We start from the raw sequence: 25,061 nt of genomic DNA on the forward strand, positions 1-25,061 counted from the left end.
TTACTTTCTTTTTTCATACATATTTATCTTAGTGTGCAAAGATATATGCACCTATCCAAGAAATCACTCCCAGGGTGATCTTTATATGATCCAGAAGTCTTGGGGTGATATCTTTCTTTATTCTTGGGAACTATTTAAGAAGCATTTTAATAAAGAAATATTGGTAGTCTGCAGAAATATATAATGGGCTCTTAAACCTCTCTATGGAGACCTGTGCCCTGTGCACATGGAACGCAGTGAATTCTCTTGCTTAGCTGCTCACATTGGTGAATGATCAGAGTTAATAAATGTGTAAGTGAGACAAGTTGCTCTGAAATATGTTTAGAATGAAACTTTAGAGTACATTTGTCCCTGAATATCCATTTTGCAGAACCCTTACAGTTTTACAAGGCAAAGAACTGTATTTTTATTAGTTGATGTATTTGTTTTTGCAGGTGGTTAAAATATAACTTCTCAGCGTCTTATTAGAAACAATGAATTATACCACATATTCTTTGGAGGATGTGCTAGTTTGTGGTAGAAGTCTGTTGGAATGTTCTGATATTTTTATGTGGGTAATTTTTTTCAGATTACTCTGGTATGACAACAGCCCTTGTTAAAACATAAAATGATTTAGAAAAATTATTTTAGAAAAAATACGTTAAAATTGCAAGAGTTTTTTGTTAAGTGATATTTTCATAGCACCTTTAGCTCCTAGATCTATCATTTATGACCTTGATACACAGAAGTGGAATTTACACAATATTCTGACCTCGATGCTTATCAAAATAGAGTCCCATTGCTTAATTAAAAGTTTGGCTAATTCTGTATGCTGGTTAATATTCAGGCACATTTTCATTGGGGAAAATTATTGTTTCTGGTCCGTAGCAGCTGCTCTGGACTGCTCCCAGTCCTTTGCAGATGTAATAACAAATCCTAGATCAGAAAACTGCCTAGAGGCTGTTTGATAGGCATATCATATAGATGTGATAAAAAATAAAACCAAACAAACCTTCTGTGGTGGATGTGACTTTTTCATCACTGCTGATCTGGCTCGGTTTGTTTAATGCCAAGATCCCCATTAAAAAAACAATTACTAAACTAAATAAACAGTTATCACACTAAATCAAATCTCCCTGTCAGAAAGGACCCATAGGACCAGTAACTCCTCTAAACTCTCACATCAATATGATGGTGATGTTAAAATAAAAGTGAGAGGCAACAAAGGAAAGGCTTTTTCCGTGTGTGCCTAACTCTATGCAAGCAGAAGGACATGGCAAAAGCAGAACGATGTCTTGCTCCAAGACTTGCCCAGGGGAACAAAAATTGTCTGTTTAGAGAGTTGGATGACGTGTGTGTTGACCTGCTCAGCATCACAACTTCATCAGAAAACTCTCCTGTAGGGATTTGGGATATGGAGGCCAGGATACCATAATCAGAGGGAGCATTTCTGTCCTCAGGATGACACTGTTATGCATACACACAACTTCTTAGTTTAAAATGGAAACATTGCCTTGACCATATTAAAACACACTCAGAAGCAACTCTAAAGTGACATTTAACAGACGCGCTGGCACTCAAATTATTGACAAGCTACAGAACAAATAACAAATTTATAAATAGAGACCCAGCATGGATTCCCAGTATGGGTAAGGCATTTAGCTGCACCTAGTCATAAATAAGGTTTTTAATAACACAGTGACTTTGCAGTTACCCACTTCTAAACATTAGTCAAATCACATGAGAAGGCAAGTGTATAAAATAATCCCTGCAAGTAAAGCATATCGTACTAATGCACCAAAGATAAAATTGCAAATCTACTGTATATTAAAAAAAAAAATTAAGCCAGCTTCAGCACTGTTGTTGACAATTTTCTAGTTGTAGCTGTTACACATCCTCGTGAGCAAAAGGGACACAACCATAGGAAAGTACAAACCAAGGTGTCACCTGTACTGTACCCCTTAAAAAGAGCTGCTTTCTTGAAGGAGAGCTTAGTGTCAAACAGAATTACATGGGAATTGGCTCTGGTACAAAATCAACCCACAGACACAAACTGCATTTGATCAGACAAATGTGTGCTGTAGGAGCTAAATCTAGGGAAGAAACAGACACACAAAACTGAATGTTTTGAACCCTTCTAATGAAACATTATGGTTGCTCATACCTAATGACTCTTGCATATTAAGTATAATCACTTAAACAGAATCAAATTTGGCTCCTGGGAGTAAACCAAGCCATACAAATTAAGCTGTATTCAGTTACAAAGAAAGAAAACAAACAAAAATTTAGAGGAGACTGGATTTTTGTACACACTTAAAGAAGGGTCTTGCAGGTCTATGTTTTTTTAGACAAGCTGTTAGTGTAAAGCAGATTAATGGCTTGATTATTGCTCCAGGCAGAAGATTTTTAAGTAGAGGCTTTACTACTGGAACTTTTAACAAGCCAGCACTTAAAGGACAGAGAAGTAATTACAATGTTTGTAATAGCTGGGTAAGAGGATAGCAGACATTCCTGAAGCAAGCAGAAATAGGAGGATTCATTTTGCACACCGCAATCGACTGTCTTGGCTAAAACGAGCCTCTAAACATAAGAAATGCATAAAACAGGCATTAAATGTAGAACTGGAATCTTTGGGGACCATCTCAAAGCAATGATATTGCACTGTGCTGAATGCAGATTGTGCATGTGAGATCGGTGTGTGATGGCCAAACTTACACAGAAATTGCAAATTATTCTCATTCAATACTCTAAAAGTATCTGCACCATATGCCCTATAAGTATAAGAGTCTTTTCATGCTTTGATACAGGGACAAGCAGACCTTCGGCTACCAGATTTATATGTAAGCATGACAGCAGAGTGTTCTCTTCCTTCACCTCAATTTTCCATCTGAATAAAGGTCAAAACACTACTGACCAGAAATAAGTAGCACTGAAGACCAAACCAATGAAAACAGAGGTTAAAACAAGGGTAAATTTATGTCTGTTAATGTCAGGAGCTGAGCACAAGCCCGTAGCTTCAAGCAGCGTTACTATTGTCATAGCTAAAGAGCAATTCAATTTTTGGTTTACCAGATGGGTACCTCCATCTAAGTACTTTTATGTTCACCTTTTTTGTCTTTGCTGAGCATCTCCCACTTTTAATTGTGTCTCTCTACATCCCATTTAAGCAAGAGGCATCCTTCATCTAGTGACTGCTTAACGCAATGCAGAGGGTCCTGGCAGGGAAGAAAATACTTCTTCCCAGGCAAGTGACCATTTGATAAGCAACGGAGCTGGGCTTAGACCTGTACACCCACTGTCAGACCTCAGTAACCCACTAACTCGGTTACACAATTGCAAAGCTTTGATGGCAGAGATGGAGAGCACCTTTCCCCAGCCTTATCTGGAACTGAGTAGGGTGAGAGCTCTCTTCTGAGCAGTGGAAAACACAAATTTAAACCACTTCCAGCTGAATCCCTACCTTGTATTTCCTAGGATTGTAAAGAAATGTCTTCTCTCTCCAACAGGGACAATTTAAGAGCCCTCATTTCAATAAAACGCTCTCAAGCTGTGAATGCTGGTCTTATAAAGCTTAGGCCAAAGAAGTAATGAAGCTCTTTGGCAGAGGCAAAATTGCAAACAAACCCTGTCATCATTTCCAGCAGCAAACTGGGCACATCCCCAGTCAGCACACTCGCTGCGGTGAATGCCATGCTGAATGTTTATAAAATAGAGTAAATGCTGAGTTTCCCATCACTGAGCACTTTCTATGCTTCCACTCCAAACAAGATTAGACTCGCAAAACAGTCAAAGCACCATTATACAGGCTTGCCCTTTTCTTGCTCTTTCCTGACAATCTGCTCCTGGCTCCTGCTGGAAGCCAGGTACCAGATACCATGGGCAAGATAATTGTTGCTTGCAGAAAGCCAACGTGGGTGCTTTATTATTGTGACTTGAAATGATTCAACTTAAAAGTGGTTGAGATCCTCGGAAACTCCAGAGGCACTTTATCTTTGTAGTGTCAGCTCTCCACACCAATGTTCTTAACGTAGGTACCTGGCATTTGTTTGTTCCCAAAATGAGCTTGCCTGGACCACATCAGTAACTTAATGCCTGAGAACTGTCAGCATCCACAAACTACATGGTCTTGGCATACCTTCACAACCTGCTCAGTAAGGTGATCTCACAACACAATTTCTCTTCTATGTGTCACCAAACTTCCCACGGAATGCAGCATCCTGGATCCTCTAAATGCAGTTTCAGAGGAATGAATGTCTGGCTCCTGTAAAAGTGTCCTATATCGTACGTATTTGGAGTGGGGTTCTTAACCTCTTCTGTTAAATTTTGCTTCCAAATTAGAATATATGTGGTGGTGACAATGGTGAGGTGGAGAAGAACCGAGAGATAATGGGAAAAAGGGCTTTGCATATATGACTCTTCAACATTGATGTTTGGGCACTTGCTGGGGATGGAGGATTCCACCCCTCAGTATGCTGAAGACAAAATATGCTATACTTTAATACTCATCAGAGTAGTAATAATTATAAACTGTAGGCTATAGAGTGATGTGTCAGCACTCTGTTCCAATAAATATTTAATTATTCCATATAAATTGGCAACACCCCAACAAGCAAAAGCCAAATAATACCTTGCTGGCATAATTCATAGTGCACTCTCATGGGTGAGAAGAGAAGCACTATCAGCTCCTCTCTAGTCAAAAAGGGAGCTGAATATGGATTTCCACATCCTTGGAGAAAGCCCCAACCAAATAGCTTCTCCATAGGGAAACTGTATAAGCAGTGCCTTTACACACATTACAAGAGAAGTCTAGCTATGGTCTGCTTTACAGAAAAGAGATCCTGATCCAGAACCTTAACTGGGATAAGGTACAAATGTATTAAGGAAGTAGATTTTAAGGGAATGATATCTTGACCTATTTTTGGAATTTGTTACTTGTTACTTTATAGATGTGTTCTGCTTTTTGTGGACTTTAATCCTGGATATCAATTTCTTCCTATTCAGTGCAGCGTAAAATTTGGTCCTTAACGGATATATGAACGTGATGAGATACCTCAGACACTGTAATTCCCAGTTCTCTTTTGTGACTTGGCCCTTAAATCCTCCTCTCTAACCTCATGTACAGTCCTTCAGAAAGTACCCAGAACAGCAAGGAATCAAAGCCTGCAGTTCCCAAACCCTCAGTTAGTATTTTCACTAATAAACAAATCTTGCAGAGTGGTTTCCAGGATTTTTTTTTAATATACATGAAGAAAGAGATATAGAGAGAGATATATTGTGCCTCTGCTGTCAAGACTAATTGCCTTCCACAGTGCCACAAGGCTTTTTGTTTTTGAAACTAAAGTATTTCATATCTCTAACTACAGTCCCTCTGAGAAGAGCCTAAGCCAGCTAAATATTTTATTTCCCCAAAGACCAGATTTTTCATTAGAACCAAGCATTCATGGCTACATGGGCATATAACCTAAAATGACAACACTGCTGAGGAAGAGCAGGTCACAAAGATCATTTTAAGAGAGAGAGAATTTTTAGGCAGAAAAGCTGGAAGCTCGTGTTATTACATATGATTAGTTAAACACATGTTTAAGTGCTTTCTGGAACGGGGATGAATAAATTGTTCTCCATTACTATTGCAAATTGAGCAAAAACTAATGGGTTCTCATTGCAGTTAGAGGAACTCTATTTTCTCATCAGGACAGACTTTCTATCAGTGAGAGAATAAGTTAGCTGGAGAAGTTGTTGACTCTGCACCATGGGAGGTTTTAAAGAACAGATTAGACAAATATGTCAGGAACAAATCAAATACAGTTGGTCTGCCTTAGGGCAGGAGTGTGGACAACAAGATTTTTTAAGTCTTCTTCAGAGCTATATTCTAGAGTTCCTGCATCACGACTAACGTGTTGGACTTCTTCATTTATTACCTGGTATGTCACCATGCTTGCTATATAAATATATGAAACAAATAACTACTTTCACAACTAGAGCCTAGTAAACATTTTTAGTGAATACTGAACTTGCCCCAAGCACTCTTGCATTGATTCTGAAACCATCCAACAACTCATGTTGATTTTTTTCAAGTTGGATTTACAGGAGAGAAAACAATATGGTTAGATTCACACACACAAAACATTCATATATGTCCTTCTTTCTTCCTTGTTCACTAACACCCACCCACTGCAATTATTTTGGCCTATGATATTTACATCTCTGACAGATACATTGCCACATATATTTAGTTTCTGTACATAGTGAAATGCAATAATGGTATGATTGTAGGCAATATTGTATTTTGCATATGGAAACACTGATGTCATCTATCATTTGAGTGACCCACAAAGCTGTTAACAGTGGAGTAAAAAACAAGGATGTGGTGTTTAAATGCATAGGCCATACTAAACATTTATCAATCTCATGAGGACCAGGAACTCCTCCCGGGTCAATATCTGAATAGCACAAAGTTTAACTAGAAGCATGCAAGTTTAAAAAAAGGGAAAAAACCACTCAAACCCAGCAGTAATTATCACTGGGCTCGAACACATGTTTTATTAATTCCATTGTTTGCAGCCATGGAGTGCTATGTGGGGTAATTCATGCTAAAAATTTGGATGCAACTGGTTCTGGCAAGTATCGTGAGCTAATATATTCCCATGACTTTTCACTTGCTTTCGCAAAAGCCATTCAAAATTATAGTCTCTGAGTGCAGGAGATGACCCTTTTCTAAGGCACTCCCTGGGAAGGATGGGAGATTACAGGATGGGTTGAGACCTTTTCATGTCTCTTAATTGATAGAGATCCAGTCCCAGTACACTGTAAGGTCCAGCATCAGTTTATTACAAACCACCATGGTGATCACAGGTGCCAGGTGAGAAAGTCTGGATATCAGCCATCTCTGTATTGCAAACAACAATCTAAAAACTTTTCTGTTATCTAAAAGTCTACACTTCTGGAAAAGCAAATACATTAATGTGAAGGAGGGTGTCATAGGATACCTGACCTGGACAGGGAAAACTGCTTTCCTTTTTTTAATCAACAATTAGAGTTGGAATAAAAATACAGGAAAAGAACCAATTTTCATAGAAAATTAACATATAGACAGCCAAGGAAGGTTTCAAGTGGAAGGCCTAAAAGGGGGGTGGCCTCTGGACTGATTGGTCATACTTGGGCTTTTCTTGCAGAGGAACACTGCATGAAAGAGGGGAGGATTTTCTTTCCACATTTGGTACATGTAATTGAGGATGGAAAGGAAAATACAAAACCATCAGTTCCCATAAGGAATAGACCATGAATAAGAATTTATGTGATGCATTAGATCATCCAGTTACACTTTTGTAGGGCAATCTCTCATAGATAGCAAAGCACTGTATTGGATTTGTAGAGCAGCTGGTACATTTAGCATGTGCTAATCAGTTCTGACTCGGAGCTGCCAATAGTACGTTCTGCTGCTGAACAGAAAAAAAAAAAAAAACCACAACACAAAAGCCTGCACTTTAGTCTGTTTTCCCTGCAGTTGAATGCTTAAACATATGTAAGCATGATTTTTAAAGAGACTAAACAAGTTTTGCTCTCATCACACTGAAGAAATATATTGATAAATGCCAAATTCAAAAATGAGAGTACCCTGGACTCACTGCCACCACCCTGGCTTGAAATGGTTATTCCAGTTTCTAAATATTAGATTTGTATGGTTTTGATTTAAATCAGAATGTCGTTTTCACAAGATGAGCCATGTTTGGAGTTAGTCATATATATTCTATTATTCTCAGCATAGAATTTGGAGTTTAAATTCTCCTGAACAAGAGCAGCAGCACACTTCTTGGACAGCAATGACGTTAAGGAAGATGGGGTTGAGAATCTAATGCTTTGATGAGGCTGGAATAAAAAGAGAGTCTGTGGTCCACTGTCTTTCTCAGATACTCCAAGAGAAAACATGCTGGAATACACCTTCACCATTTTAAAGTACATAGCATTGTGCAAAAAAGGACAAAGATTAGCTAGCTGTGTCTTCAAGCTGGGACTCTAATGTTAAATCATTCATGGGATATATCCTACATTAATGTTAAGGCTCATTTGTTCGGATTTCACTCAAAATCAGAATGCTTGTTCTCATTAATTCTGCAAGCTTCTTTTGCTAATTAATTTTTACAATAGATTTCTTCATTTCTTCGGAGAGTTTTGTTCTAGTCGTTTGCAATTCTGATGTATCTTTTTAAAGAATCACATATAAAATGTCATGTAGAACTCAATTTGTTTCTGGGTTTCTCGTTTATAAAGAGGAAAGCTCTTAAAAATAGTCATGCCTATGGAAAGTGGTTTTGGATCAACTTTTAAAACTTGAGATTCCTTTCGAACCATAGCAACAATGGAATTTTTTTATACATTTTCCTCATCTTTGATTTTGGTCTGGAGATTTGCAGTTTGCAGTACATGCCTGCTCTATTTCTGTCTCACTGTTGAAGAACAAAACAATTCATTGCTTGATTCTGTGGGTTTTGTTTTCATCTCTGAAGTAGCAATGTGGTGGGAGGCAATTAGTTTAGATTGATAATTTAGTTAATAATAATCTGGAGGCAGCCAGAGGCAGATTAGAGCCAGTGCTGGCAAAGAAAGGTTTTGAATCCTTGCACTGGCTACAGAAGAAAAGCCAAGGTGTATAACCTTCTTCTATGTATCTATTCCTCATACAGAGACTATTTTGTTTGCTAAATCAGTGCACTTGGGCTATGGAAAAGTTCAGCCCAGTGTCAGTCCCAGAAAAGTTAAAAGTCCTATTAAAATTTTTACACAGGATATAATCACTGGAGTATTAATAACCTCAGTGGTTATTAGCAAGTAGAGGAGATATAGTCTCCTTTGGGGGTAATCACGGACACAAAGTTTCAGGTAAAGTACACCAAGGATGAAGAAAAAAGGTTTTTTACTTCCCCTTTGAAAGATGGCAATTGAAAGAATGAAGAAGTTAGTGACATGTACAAGGTCAGAGAGATAACACTATACATCTTCCATATTCTAATCTAATTCCTTAATTAAGGCCATTTTTACAGTCTTATAAATCATTGCATTGGCCTTTCTCAGGCTTGAGACATCTCACACATTATACATATTTTAATTCTTAATCTGTGAAATTACCTCCTGGTTTTTCTGAAGATTTCCATGGTCTGTAGCAGATGTTGTCTTCTCCCATTTCTCTGCAACTTGATTTGCTTCTTCTATTTTTTGCTCATAGCTTTTCTGTGAATTAAGCAGTGTCACTTCATAAAACTCCTGAATATCTGTTTGAGAAAAAGAAAAAGTAAAAGACATTATTTTGGCTTTTGAATCCCTGGTGGTTTTCTTTAGACAATATATACTTACATATTATCATCATCGTGATAAACACACTTTGCATTTCTAGCAGAAAGCACTGATATACATACTTGTTGAGGTTCTTGAGGTTTATTCTCTTTTCAAAGAGGTTCTTACATGTAATTTCAAAGAAGTAAAGGGATAATGTTTATAAGAAGAGATTCAAAGAACATTTTACATGCACACCTGAACAATATAGATAGAACAGACCCTTTTACAGGGAGAAGTAAGTCACAGATCATTTTGATGGGTAAACCAGAAATTTGCAGATGTAAAATACCCTAAGAGAAGCTTGTTGTCAGACACCCATCCCAGGCACCTGAGTCACTCACAGCCCTATCTACGGGTGCCTTTGGAAATTATTTTTAAGTGGGATGCACAGTTTTAAGAAAGACTTTGTGGATACCTCATTTCAACCTGCTGCCATTGAGAAGTGGCTAACAAGAGTAAGCAACAAACCATGTCTTAATATCCTGTTCAAATATTTCTACCACACTTATTTCCATGGGGTATGAACAGATAATGCAAGATACAGCAGTGAAAACACTTTAACTGAAGCCTGTGCATGTAGTGGCACACAGAAAGGAGAAAAAAACAGTGTTTCCCTTCCTTGGGGCAAGAAGTTTTTAGTCAGATAGTCACACCCAGGAGATGACCCATTGTCTATCTTTGACTCACCAAAGAAGAAAAAAAAATCACATTATTTTAATTAAGAACAATGGATGGACTTTCTGCTGGATAAGAAAGAAAGAAAACCATTTCAAGGAGAAAGATTACATCCTCCTGGATACACCCTGGGACTTCAAAGGAGGAACTGGTTATAAAAACTACCATGCTTTCAATAAGTCTCTCTAATGAGCACTACCTAAGGCATAAAGAACATGGGTAGGCACGACCCGCAACATCTAGGTGTCAAGAAAGGCAGAGAAGAGAACAGAGAAACCTTTCTGGTATTAAGTGGAGAAACTATAGGGAAAAATCAGGCTTATTGTACTTACACAATGTCTTTCATAAACATTTGTTACTCTTTCAATTTTATATCTTGTGAAGAAATGTTCTGTTTGCCTGTTACCTTAAATTGGATTCAATTAGTAGTAGCCTAAAACTAACCAGATAATCAGAAAACTGATTTATTGGAAGCTGTAATAAATCTATACCTGACACTATCAGGTGCCCAAACATCCCAGGATGCCTCAGCATGTCTCAAAGTAAAGGCCATGTTCCCCAGGAAAGCTTTACTGACCAGAGGAGAAAATTCTTCCAGTATTAGCCATAGAGCAAAGAGAAAAATATTTGGGTTGTGTCTGAACTGCAGAGGCAGCTGAGGAAATTGTCATACCAGGGTCAGATCTCACATCTGGGCCAGGAAAATATCATTTCTAAACATAAAAAATAACCTGCCATAGAGATGTATCTGCATTTTCAGTTCCATGTTGTCTCATACAATAGGAGACTGAACTGGATTGCCTATGACAAGCAGAACTGAAGGAGTAGGAGAAGGCATGGAGAGGCACAGAGCAGAAACACCCTGATTGTCTGCATCATTCAAGGGCCAGTCAAAAGTACTCAACTGGGTCTGTGCTCATCCTTACATGAAGTTTCTGGCCAGATTTCAAGAGCCTCTCTTCCCTCTTTAGTAACAACTGAAACTGAACTTTTCTTCTAACTCCTCTTACAACTTTCCGACTCATTATGTTCTGTATTTCTCGTGTATAATGGGAAAAATTAACCAGAAATTTCAATTTTAACATTAATAACAATGATCCATAGGAAACAGATACTAACTTCTATGCCACAGAAATATTTGTAAGAATTTATGTTTCATATTGCTAAGAACATTCAATTCCACCATTTAAACTAGGATCTGCTTTTAAAATGAAAAGCTATAGGATAATTGCAATGAAAATGGAAGTTTCTCCATTCTCTTTTGGGGGATTTTTTTATGGTCACTTTGAATGCTCACAGTACAATTGCAAACAGTTGTAATACATGGTTTGGTGCCAGGTCAATTTGTATGGCAACTGCAAGTTAAATATATCAGACTAATATGTAATTATCTCTAGATAAATACTTTGCAGAAATAAACTTGAAATTGCCCTCTGGCAGAGGCATTCAGCTGGCATATCTGTCGTTATCAGAGTATTAATTGGGTTGACAGTAGTCAGTCAAAGAACAGCAGAACAGTGCTTTTCCACTAACTTTAAAGACCGCCTCACCCTAGTGCTTTCATTAAAAATAACATGTGAGCTGCATTTGGATGTGTATGCATGTGTGCAAAATAAATATTAAAAACTCAGGCTTTTTGTAAAGGTCCTTATCTATTCCGAGGAGGCGGTGGGTTGCTTTCACTGGAATAATGATCACTGGTGTGCGGAGAAAAGCATTTCAGTGTACTTATGCGGTTACAGAAGAAAGCACAGAGGATTCAGTTACTTGGTTGCTTTGTTATTCCATAAGCTAAAATTGCCATTTCTACGAAACAAGGGCAGCCGGCAACTTGCAGTCAATCAAGGTTAGCAGAAAATAGGATCTGTAATTTGCTCTGCGTAAAACCTGCTCTATCGAGTTATTTCCATTATGCGAGAGGTGCAATCACACCAGGAGGGGAAATCAGCTGAATATTACTGAGGATGGGAAACGAGGTGTAGGGAGGTGATGGGATCAAGCAGAGTCCAGTTTGGAGCCAAGGTCATTAAAAGTAATCATGAGAGCATATTAACTGTCATGCGAAATGACTGAAATACAGTCTATCTCCAAGTTGGGGCTTATAGGAAGATAATTCAACAAAACAATTAAAATCTTACACAAATTAAATCAGTACCGAGCATTTCTTGACACTATATTCCTTCCCTTCCATGAAAACAAGTTCAGATTTCATTTAGAAATGGCAATATTACAACTGATGAACTTCATGAGCACAAAACACCTCTCCAGATGAACTGTTTGAATCTCTGTACCACTCCAGTTTGTTAACCAATGAATTCATGTTTGTTTAAAGTGACTGTGAATCTCACTGGATTTTCAGTCCAACTAAATTTGTTCATTTACTTCTTAAAAGATTACTTACTTTATTTAATAAACTCTGCTTGCTTTTCCTTTAGCCTAGCCCAAATGTTTTGTCAGTTTTGCTGTATAAAGATAAATTGCACACAATAAATTATATATATTCTAATATAAAGTAATCCTAAAGATACCATGATATATTTTATTTTGGATAATTCCATTACTGGGGAAGTGGTAAAACAAATTCTCTCTACATGAGTATGGTAGAGAACACATCAGTACTGCTTTACAAATGCCCATGGACAAGTAAATCAGACATCACTGCATCTGTGCCCTGCAGGCAAACTCCAAGGACCCCCCTTCTCCTTTCTTACAGACTTGTGCAAGCTGAGCAGGGTCCAAACTTTGTATCTGAAAACTAAATATAACAACTTTATATATACATATACATATACATATACATATACATATACATATACATATACATATACATATACATATACATATACATATACATATACATATACATATACATATACATATACATATACATACTAGGGAACACTTTGTCTTGCTAAAGCTGAATTCACTTCTTAGTGTGAAGTCCAGTTTTCTTTACTACTGTTTAAAAAGTATATTATTTATTTAGGCTTAAATTGGAGCCTTTTACCTCACTTTTTTTTTTTAAAGGAAAATTTAAACTAAAATAGTTTGGACAAAGAATAAGAACTGGAGAAGACAAAATATCCTGCTCATAAAGAAAAGCAACATTTCTTTCAGGCAGAAGCTACATAGAAAGAAAACCGTGTGATCAGACAAAGCTGAGCAGGCTGCCTAAACTCTGTCATTTTCTGACTTTTCAGTGGTTGGTGCTGCAGCCTGATGACCATTACTCCAGTGTAATTTTTATTCCAATTTATATGCATCACAACATTCATTCGTTATAGGAATGTTTTACAACTGTCATAGCAAAGGGGTTAAATAATATGAAAAGGCAAAAAATATTGAATAGCCTAAACTACTTTCTGTCTTCTGTGACCATGGGCTTTCACCAGAATTCTAATAAGGAAAAATACGATAAAGCTCTACAATTCCTCATTCATCTGTAAGCACTTCAGCACCAGAAAGATAGAAGTAAATTGAAGAGAATTCAGACAAAGACAGATGATTAAAGGTCTGAGAGGACTGACTTCTGAGCAAAGATTAAAGGAAGAGAATAATAATAACATACACTTTCATACTTCCTTTCATTTTGAAGCAAAACAAACATTAAGAACCATATACTGTTGACTGAGAAAATTGCAGAAGGCCTCAAAGAGAAGCAAACAAGCAGGGCTGAGCTGTGGAAACCCACAGACCATCACACCAGGTTTGTCCATCCCTTTGTGATCCATAGCTCACTTCCAGTGGCTTCAGAGTCACCAGTGGATTCAGGAAAACCTTACTCACTCACTCCTACAAGCTTTCTCCTTTATTTAAGTTACTTGCTAATGTGATTTAAAGTCAGAAGGGAAAGATGGTCAGGATTTTCTCCTAGATATGCATCTCGGTGCCCCCTTTACCACTGACCCCCTCTTCAGCTGTATAAATCAGCATATCCAACTCCAAGGTTGGATGATGTATGTGAGACAGTTTGGGCATCTGTATGATTTTCCTTTACACAACGAAGCACTGGCCGAAGGCATCTTGGTACATTTGTGCACATTCAGAAATTTAGCCATCAAGTCACATGCAGCCCAGCGCACCCAGCAGCTGGGATTGACCCTACACTGCTCTTTAACATCAGGTGACCTTTAGCTGCACTTTCCACGTACCTAAAGGATGCAAAAGATTAGGAAATGAGAATATTAAATGGGTTTTACAAGCAATATGATGCAAAATGCATAGAGGCTCAACTTGAGCTGGTACAGGCTTACAATGCCGATATACAAAGAGGATAGATTTGCAGGGTGCCAAACTCAGTTAGGATGCAGGAGATGGGGACATAAAGAAAACAGGAGCAGAAGCAGAAAAAAAAAATCTCTTGTACCTCCTTTGCATTTAAAAAAAACTTAGGGGACAAAGAGGGAAGTCTGTATTCCAGTAGCAAACAAGCTAAAGCCACGGTTTCTGATACCATCTATAATTTATAGAACACAAACAGTTAAGCTTAAAGGGATAATCTTGTACACCGCTTAGCCTGAAGTTGTTCTGCCTGTGTCAGCAAATACTGCCTCCCCAGTGACTTGACGGTACACGTGACCACTTGTACCAGAGCAGTGTAAACTCTTCCACGCACCAAACCTTACCCAAAGTCCACTGAACTTGTGGACACCACCCCACTCCAACATGTTTTGACCTCCAGGACGAGCATACACTGTGCTGGTGGCTCTTCCAAAAGTTGTTACCTTCGTCCATGCTTAGCACTGAGAGAGGATTTCCTCCTGACATACATCTTGCTACCACCCCTCTTCACTCTGTGCAGATGATGCCTTGAGAGAAACGGCACCAATATTCTGGTATCCGTAGTAATTGCCTGTTGCTTTTGCAGATAGCTGTACAATTTTGTAATTAACTGTAACATCATTAACAATGCAGTATGCCATTGCCCAAGAAAAAAGTTCTCTGTGCATCGTATTTCTATAGACCCAAACTGGGATTTGGAACAAATACTCTGTAGGACAAAAAGAAAAGGTGTTTTTTTTCTCCTCTTTCTAGAGGTCCTTAGCCATGGAATTCATTCTTCCTACACTGTGCCAGCACCCTGACTTGCTTTGCGCTATGACTCCCATCTGTTTTTCCAGGGCATTCAGGGACAAGGTGGAATGGGGGTCTAAGGCAACGCGCAAACACAAGCCGTTTTCTTTCTGGGAAATTTGGGGCAGTCTTTTTGCCTATGTGTCTGATATGTACCTTTTACTGTTGTGTAACCCAGCACAAATGGCTACTGTCTGGCAGAACACTGTGAATCAAAATAAAGCCAATTGTTATAGGCTTTTTGCTGCAAATCCTTTTTTTTTAACGATGGGAACATTACAGCGTACGTCTAAATGGCATCATTTATATCCTGGGGAGCAGATTATGATGGGTCAGCTTCAGCCATCTGGTCTGAATTATTAGGTAGGAGTAAGGAGGATTGTGCAGGATGCTGTTCAAGAAGGAAAACGGATTCAGGCAGAATTCCCTGCTAGAAGTAGTGGGAAAGGGATCCAAGATGGTACCAGCCTGCCAGTAAAAGGCTTTAAAGGCCCTGCCTATGGAAGCGGTCCAAAGAGAGGTTAAATAACATACTTCACCAAACACAACTATGTTTTGTGGGTTTCTTTTCAAGTAAAATGTTTCCATATTGAGTAAAATAGCCATTACATGAGAGAGAAAATAAAAAGCAAGAGAAGAAAAAAAACTTTACTTGAAATTGGATCAGTTTGTGACTAAAGGAGGACTATGGCACAGACCTCATGTGAGGGATGGCAGATCTCCAGTTCTCAAGCCAGTACATAGCATCATGATCATGGTGAGCTCAAACCTGCCCCCATCAGCATCCCTTGGTGCAGCAGCAGTCAAAAATGCCTTTCCCATTTCAGCTGTATCTCATCCCCAGATGAGATGTGGACTGTGGGTCCACACTAATAATGGTGGTGTGAGATGCACAAGAAAAGCTCAGAGTTTATTTCTTTTTTTGCAATTGGCAGGGGTAGCACCAAGATATACCAAGTCAAAATGAAACTTAGGAGCCCTGTGGCAAGGTTTTCAAACATAAGCTTTTGGTGCATGAGAAGCATGGATGCCAACCCAACAGCAAGAGTTACTGCAGAGGGAGAGGGCCGGCTCTCTTTTCCAAGCAGGCAGTGAAATGGTGCAGTGCGAGCCAGGAAAGCAGTCTTCTGCCAAGTGCCTACAGTTGATAAATGTTCCTAAATCTATTAAAAGCAGCATACTCTGGTAGAACATGTACCAAAGCAGGCAGCAAGAAATACAGTTTCTGTTATTAAATTCTCTTCATTCTTCAGCTCAGGCAAGTCTCTTCTATTGGACCCAGACAACCTTCTGAGGTCCTTTCCAACCCGAATTATCCAACGATCCTAAAATCCTTTGTGCATCTAGGTTGCAAGATCTTTGAGGCAGGAACCATTACTAAGCAAGTACATCCCCAAGTAAAATGATATCTTTTTCTCAAAAAATCTCTGAAACACACTAAATACTGTAATAGACAATTAAATGGTTAGTAATTAATGACCTTTGCAGTAGTTATTTAGATGTATGAAAAAAAAAGTTTTTGAGTACTTTTGGCTTTGCTGTGTCATGATTGTTTTTTGTCATAAACCCAAAATACAATCAGAGCTCTCTCAGACTTCTCAGATAGGAATATCTGCCCCAAAGGCAGCTGTCCAAAATCCAGGGAGAATAAAATATTCAACACAGATTGCTGGGCACAGAGAAGACAAAATAATTGCTGCAGCAATCTCTATGTGAGCATTGTTTATGTTAACAAGTGAAAACCAGAAAGCAGTAAGTCACACAGTAAAGTCAGTATTTAAAGCCTGATCAGTGATGATGTTGAGTGCATTGCTACCATTGTACCTATGTATTCTAGCATCTTATTCATAAAGAAGCATTGCAGTCTGGATATTGACAATATGTTGTGGTTAACATCTACGGTTGCTAATTCTGTTTCCAGAGGAACAAGGAAAGAAACTGCAAGACAGGTTCGATAATGCACAGAAACAGAGTTGAAAGTGGGCACAGCAGATTATGGCTTTAAACTAGAAAAGAGTAGATTTAGACTGGATATTAGAAATAAATTCTTCGCTATGAGGGTGGTGAGACACTGGCACAGGTTGCCCAGAGAAGCTGTGGGTGTCCCCTCCCTGGCAGTGCCCAAGGCCAGGTTGGACGGGGCTTTGAGCAGTCTGGGTTGGTGGAGGTGTCCCTGCCCACGGCAGGGGTTGGACTGGGGGCACTTCTTAAAGTGCCCTTCCAGCTCAAACCATTCTGTGATTCTATGATTCTGTGATTAAATTAGTAATTAGTAAATGCCACACTCAGTTCTGCTTATTCTGTTTCTGAAGCTGAAGCTGCAAACCCCAAATCCTGCAGCAAGGTTTCATTTTGAAGGTGCTAGGCAGGGCCTGCCAAGCAATGCCTAATCTGCGAGAGTCGGAGCAGGATCACAAGCGCAGTTGCTTTGCACCTTCAGACAACCAGGCATAGAACTGTACCTGTCCTGGGATTTTTTCCAATAGAGAACTATGTAAACAGAATGTGCTGGTAATTTTATTGTGTTCAGAAGTGAAAGCTAAGGAAGCACTAAGAGGCCAAGGCAAGTTTTAATCATAGAATCATAGAATGGTTTAGGTTGGAAGAGACCTTAAAAATCATCCAGTCCAACTCCCCTGCCATGGCCAGGGACACTTTCCTCTAGACCAGGTTGCCCAAAGCCCTGTCTAACCTGGCCTTGAACACCTCCAGGGAGGGGACATCCACAGCTTCCCTGGGCTACCCTCTTCCAGTTTAAAACCACTCCTCCTCGTTCTATTGCTACGTGCCATTGTTAAATGTCCTTCTCCAACTTTGGTGTAGGACCCCTTCACATACTGGAAGGCCACAATAAGGTCCCCCCTGCAGCCTTCTCTTCTCCAGGCTGAACAGCCCCAACTCTCTCAGCTGTCCTTGTAGGGGAGGTGCTCCAGCACTTTGATCATCTTCATGGCCTCCTCTGGACCCAATCCAACAGTGCTTCAGAATAGACTTTTCATAAAACAACAGATTTCTTTGAAAAATGATGGTTTCTTTCGAATTCTTTTCCTATAAGCTGAAATACAAACCTTCAGCTGTTTTCAGCACTGTGTATTGACTCTGCATGTAGCAATCGGAGACTGTGAAGGTTATTTACGGACAACAATAACGTGTACCTTCAGGAAGAGGCTTTATTCATTGTGTGCAGAGTTGGATGCAAAACCATTACCAGAGAGATTTTCCCTTGTTTCCGTGCAGCAGTTAACAGTTATTACTGTGCATTTCTGATCCTGCCGGAGGACTGTGCAGCCCCACTGTGGGTCATGGGAGTTATGGAGAAACTTCAATCTGAATGGTTCCAACACGCACTTAAACAGCTGTAACGGAGTTCAATACTGGGAAACCGTTCAGTTGTATCATTCATTTATTCTGTGATTTTGTGTGTTGTTTAAGTGCTTAAGTCATGTTTTCTTTAAATATGGATATTAGGAAAATTTGCTAACATTTGACTGTAATATATGGTATAAAGATTGTGGCTATATTTTAATCTCTGAGGCAAGAGGAATAGGAAAAAATAGATTACCTATTTTGTCACCTTTTGTTGTTTGCTGTTTGTTGTTTTTTTTTAATATTGGAAAGCAACTAGTCACAAAGCCATTTTCCCACATAACGTGTAGGGGAAATACTGTATACCAGACCAGAACCAGAAAAGGATGCATCTTTCTATAATCCTTTCAGATTATAGAAGTCCAAGTCAGATTAATTTTAATTAATCCAACTCAGATTAATTGTTTATAGGCTTTTCCACCACAGCTATGCATATATAGGCTGGAAGTAGGTGAAGGAAATGGTAGATCTAGTGCTTGGAGTATATGTCTTAGGATCTGCAGGCTTTGGGGTAGCTGCAGATACACAGCAGCCCAGCCAGGGGCCACCCCTTCAGATACCTCCCAGAAGTATCCAATCTGGATCTCTAGAAACCAGAAAGATTTGGCTCGCCATCCTGCACCCTCAGGTGGTTTGCTCCCATGCACAAGGCAGCACAAGCAGCTGAGGCTGTGCAGAAGGCAAAGGGGGTCAAGTTATGGCATTTGGCCAGATCTGCAGACCCCAGGTGCTACCCACATTGATAGCACTGGCCAGTGGCTTCACACACTGCATGTGTAACCATATCATAAAGACCACCACAGCTCCAATGCAGGACCAAGGTACCAATAGCTTGGTAGGAACCCAAGAGGCTTTTTCACATCAAATAGTTTAAAACATATCAGATGTTGCAAAAGGTCTCAAAACTGCACGGTGAGGGCATCCCTCCAGCCTACCTGACAGAGAGCCCTAGCTGTCAGCCAAGGAGAGGAGAAGGCCAGGAAGGAAGCAGTTTGTCTAATGCACATCATTAAACCATTCATTAACCATTTATAACACAAGGAACTGAACTTTCAAAAGGTACACCCATATTTTACTTTCCAACACCTGCAGTCACATGGCGAATTGCAACTTTGCTGTTACAGCACGGCTTGATAATGAACTCAGCACAGGAACATCTGCATCAGCCTCTACACTGTGAATTTCTGCCTTCCCCTTTACCATAGACTCTTGATGTCATTCCTCCATTCTCCAGACTAATTTGAAACCCCACACCATGCAGAACTTGCAGATCCCTGCACAGGGCTTATACTTGAGGGTATACTACGTTTTTTCCACCTGCTTTCAAGGGAAAGACACTTATATTGATTGATGCTGTCCTGGACACATAGAATATCAGGACGAAGTGATGTGACCTCCAAGCACAAGAAATGTCACATGCTGGTCTCATGCCTTTCCCAGCATTTTCCCTCTTTCAGCCCCTCTGAGTTCATCACTGTGTGATGTGGGAATCTCAGATTCCCTTAAGGAAATGCTGATGAGCCACACCTGAAAAATGCCGTAATGGTAAATTGGTTTATTTTTGTGTAAGGCTTCAGAGTGTGATCCATTTGGAACCACAAGAGCAAGAAATCCAAATCACTGAGGCAATGTAACAGTATTTTTAGGAAAATCCTGTGGCAATCTATAAGGAATTAGTAATAATTGCTTCCTGGCCTTTTTCTTCAACCTACAAAGAAGCATCTTCATACCTGACCCCTTTTGAACATTGCTTTAAATATAAAACTAAGACAAAGCATTAAAACATAACTTTCCTTCCCAATTCTTTCACCTTCCAGAGCAGCTCTTTACCTCCTTTAATGTCTCCACTTCAAGGTCTCATCTAGGAACATCTTCCCCTCTGCATCTCTCTCATCCTTTCACTGCAAACACCTTATGGTCTCCTTTTAGTGGAACATCATGTATCTGCTCAGCCCAAGGCCTTCCTTTTTAGCAGTGCATCATCCTCTGTACTCAATAACCAACTTTATTCTGATACCGAAGCACAAAGCCCTCATTTTTGGTGAGGTGCTTTGCAATGTCATACATAACTACAGGGCTGCACTCTCCATCATCATTTCCCACTACCCAAAAGCCAGGCAAAGCAAGTGCAATGAGCCCACCAAAAGACCATGTTCATGCAGTGGGCAAACACAGCATCAGATGAGCTGCAGGGGACAGAGGTTTATGTGTAAAGCTACATGCCTGAAACTCAAGAGGGTTGCCTCTTACTGCCCAGCTGTATTTAATTCTGAAGATACCAAGTATTTCAATGTTTGCACTTAAAAGCAAGCACGCAAAGGATAGATGGAGAAGGAATGAAGTTCCAAATAATTTAAAACCAACCTATCCCTTTGATATGTGCCTAAGCTGCAGAGAAGCAAGAACACGTGTAGAAAACTGGGTTAACAATATTCCAAGTCTCACTTCAGTTGCTTCTTTCTCCCCCTTCATTTTACTAGTGGGAAGTGTAATGTAAGTGGTAAAAACAGGGAAATGAGAACTTCAGGCTGTGGATTCTATTTGCAGTTTTTCCACTGACTTGCTGTGTGACCTCAGGCAAATCAATCTCCCTGCACTTCGGCTTAACCTTCTGTAAAATTGAGATACGAATGCTTTGACTTACCCATAGGCTCACAGCAGGGTGTTACACAGCTTAATTAATTAATGTTTGTTAAACACTTTGAATGAATGTTTCTATACAAGTTTAAATTATTATGGGTCGTACTTTTATAAACTCTGGCTTATGACCCTTGAACATATTCACCAAAATGCCTAGTGCAATCCTCAAGATTGCTACTCTGCTGTAATAAATTATACCTTAAATGAACCCTCTCGCTGGAGTGGCTGTGACTTTAGTTGTCTACACTTAACATTTACAGTCATTGCACTAATTGGTCTAACCTTGCATTCCAGGTTTCCATGAACGTCAAAAGACTTCATTGGTCATGCTTGAATTTGTTTCACTTTATGTTCTCTTGGGTTTAGTAATAGCTAAGAGACTTCATGTAAATTCACTGACATTTGCTGGTCTCCATTGGAAAAAAAACATCTTGTCTCTTACACAAGTCCTTGCAGGTCTAGAATCTCTTTACTGCTCTCATTATATTCATTCTCATGTAATTAATCGGTTTATGAACTTGGTACAAGTTCTTTTTAACTTCACTAATTTAGGTTTTAACTCAGTATGAACTTAAGTGTTTATTCATGAATCATAGAACCACAGAATGATTTGGTTGGAAGGGACCTTTAAAGGTCATCTAGTCCAACCCCTCTGCCATGGGGACAGACAAAACAATTTTTCAGATTTTTTTCACTGCCTCTTCCAGGGAAGAAGTTCTGTGATGTGTCCTGAAGAGGGCCTCTCACCCCCTAAAACTTACAGCAGGAGGAAATGCTTTACAAAAAATTATGCTCCCAAATTCACCGCTTTTTATACCAAGTTTGATCTTTAGCATGAGGAGATTAATGTTATGGTCGTGGTACTGTGCTTAACAAAATGTAATTTTTCAAGAGAAATCATTCGCGAAGTTTTACTGCAGCATCTTTAAAACCATCTGACAGCCAAACCCAAGGAAGCAGAAAGGGATATGCTAATTCAAAGGCATTATATAAATGCCAATGAAGGAAGTGACCCACAGCCCATGAATTAACATCTCATGCCCCAGTGTCTTATCACAGAAAACAAAGAGAAAAAAGAGTACGGCTCCATATAATGGTGCACTGCTGACAGAGGAAGATCCCATCTTAACTAAGGCACAGCAGGAGCTCAGAGCAACTGTCTTAGACAGAGAAATGCTAAATCAAGCTGGCTTTGGAGAGGACAGACAAGGCTAACATTGTCAGCCTCCTGACATTAAAACAACTGGTTGCAAACTTCAAAGATTTCTATCAAGTCTTTCTATGAATTAAGATGTGTTCTGGAGATAAACTAAGTTTGTCATGTCCACTGTAAAGGCTGGGCTGGATATCATGGATGCTGACAGCTGGAGCAGCAGAGATGGTTTGCACTCGTACGTGCTAAAGCTCTTGTGAGAAGACACAGAAACACGGAGCAACTCAGGACTCACAGTGATGGGAGCTTACCACACATTCCCAGAGCAACACCACATCGCACACATGAACTCACTCTCTGTTGAAACTTTGTAAATGCCTCCTGATCCTATCCCATCTCAGGGATGAATTCAGTTTAAGTAATCTAAGCAGTTACCTATGTGTCTCTATGTGAGCCTGAGCTCCTGTAGGCAGTGTCAGTGCCCCAGATGTCTGCTGCTATTAAAGGTCCCCACAGGGTTGGCAGATACGGCACAGGACTCATAGAGGTCTTGGCCTTTCTGGAGATGTGAATGACGGTTGGGCAGGCATCTGTGATGGCATCAGAGTCTTGACTTACATGGAGGGTAGAAGGTGAACCAGATGTTTCTGGGAACACAGCCACTTTGGTTGCTCCAGCAACTGTGTTGACTCCACCTCCGTTCATGGCAATGGGAACTGAGACATTGCATGTGTCAACACCTAAAGGCAGATGTCCTAACCCAGAACTACATCTCAGTCTGAGCATCCTTCATATGGGAAGGCAATACTGAAAACCTGAGCCGACTCCAGGGATCTTGAGGGCACTTCTCTCCTTGCAGTCAGAACTTGTTCTTGGGCAAAGGCCTGGTGGTTGTATTTGCATTATTTTTCATATTTTTATTGGTATGTTTTATCTGCTAGTAGATAAAGACCTAGGACCAATTTCAGTGTTGTAGGTCTTCTCTTTCCACAGTTCTCTGGTGATATAGGATTAGCTTTTAAAGAACTTTCATTGTTAATGAGCCTTCTGAAAACATCAACGTCTCAGGAAAGATGGTTGAACAAAATTAATTTTGCAAATTTTGTTTCAAAACCATTTTTGCAGAAAGCTTCTGGATGAATGATCTGAAGTCAGAGTTGGAGCATGACGACAGTACAGACAGACTGTGCATGTGCATCTACAGAAGTTTGCTGCTACTTCTTTTTGCTGTTAAAGCAATCTTAAATTGTGGAGTGGAACTTGAGAAATACTCATAAAAACAGAAAGACAACACACTTTCCTTGAGTGTTATTTCTCGTACAATGCAAATACTGATATAAAAAGTACTTTCTGTCCCTAAAAAAACCAAAACAGAGACATATCTGGGAAACAGAGCCTTAACAATAATTCTACTACTAACTTAGTGTATCACCCTTGGTAATTCACTCAATGTGTTATAAGCACTTATTTAGAGCATGTTAAGGTTGTGAAGATCAGTTTGTTAGTATTTCTGTCATACTTTGGTGAAATCAAACATCATAGGCTAAGCTGTCTTATTATATTCATTTTGCCATGCTTGCTGTAAAAAAAAGCCAGGTATTGTTCTAACAAGATAATGATATTCTATCAGTTCTTGAAATGATAAATCAAGTCAGAAAGTACAATTCAATTCATTATTTAAAATCATGTTAGGAAGTGAACTTCATTTTTTGAAATTAAGAGGAAAGATTTCAAATTATATCTTGGATGTAAGAATAGAATTAATAAATAGTAATTATCTGAAATAAATTATTGAAAAGTTCGCTGAAGGCAGACAAACATAAAGAAGACTTGCAAATCTGTCTCCAGATAGCAGCTTCAAATTCATTATATGTAGGTTACAAATTTTAAAAGTAGCACCAGATTTTAATCTCCTTTGTTGACACTGACAGAGGTAGAACTATACTTACAGCACCAAACATTTCCCAGAAGTATAGAGAGAAGGCTGGGAAGGGGGTATAAAATACACAAAAGCCTATGGAGAAGTGTACAAATACTGTTGTGTCCAAGGCCAGGTTGGACGGGGCTTTGAGCAACCTGTTTTGGTGGGAGGTGTCCCTGCCCATGGCAGAGGGATTGGACTGGGGGACTTTAAGGTCTCGTCCAACCCAAACCATCCTATGATTCTATGATACTCTCTGCTGCCAAAAGAATCTTAGGTCCATGCACAGTCAAGTTCAATGCTCGGTGGTCAACTCCGCAGTGTTGAGTGCCCTTCATGTCTTGGAAGACTATTCAGTGGGGTGGAGGACACGGTTACTGTCCTTGACTGCTGTACTAACCCTAACCATATCCTTCTGGAGCTGGAGCACGCTGTAGATGTTCTTGCAAGGCACAAACACTCATTAACAAGACTTTGACCCTCTCCACTAGTAGATCACAGAATCACAGAATATTAGGAGTTGAGCTCAAAAGCTCATCCAGTCCAACCCCTGCCAGAGCAGGATCACCCACCAGGTCACACAGGAACACATCCAGGCAGGTTTTGAATGTCTCCAGAGAAGGAGATTCCACAACCTCTCTGGGCAGCCTGGCCCAGGGCTCTGTCACCCTTACAGTAAAAAAGATTTCCTCATGTTCAGGTCGAACCTCCTACGCTCCAGCTTGCACCAGATACATCGGTCAAGTCTCTCCAGCAGGCCCCTACAACACTGCTTCCTTCTGAAACTGTCTGCAGCCTGGGAGTCAAGAGCTTCCTCTCAGTGACAGGAATTCAGACCTGAACCTGCTCAAGTGTTAACTAAGATTTCACCTCCTCTGGCCTGGGTGAGTGCTCTCATCTTTTGTATTGAGAGAAGACAATAGG

At 39.6% G+C, this 25,061-nt stretch overlaps 1 long non-coding RNA gene across 1 annotated transcript in view; it reads right to left on the reverse strand.

Moving 5' to 3' along the window:
• Positions 1-25,061, reverse strand: part of LOC104541343 — a gene marked incomplete at its 3' end in the record, with an annotated part of 56,506 nt that overhangs the window by 13,141 nt on the left and 18,304 nt on the right. Inside the window, exon 2 of the long non-coding RNA XR_728140.1 lies at positions 9,103-9,245. This is a non-coding gene — a long non-coding RNA (uncharacterized LOC104541343). The remainder of the gene's footprint in view (positions 1-9,102; positions 9,246-25,061) is intronic.

Source organism: Mesitornis unicolor, unplaced genomic scaffold, assembly GCF_000695765.1.
Source record: "Mesitornis unicolor isolate BGI_N332 unplaced genomic scaffold, ASM69576v1 scaffold1845, whole genome shotgun sequence".
Classification (NCBI taxonomy): domain Eukaryota; kingdom Metazoa; phylum Chordata; class Aves; order Mesitornithiformes; family Mesitornithidae; genus Mesitornis; species Mesitornis unicolor.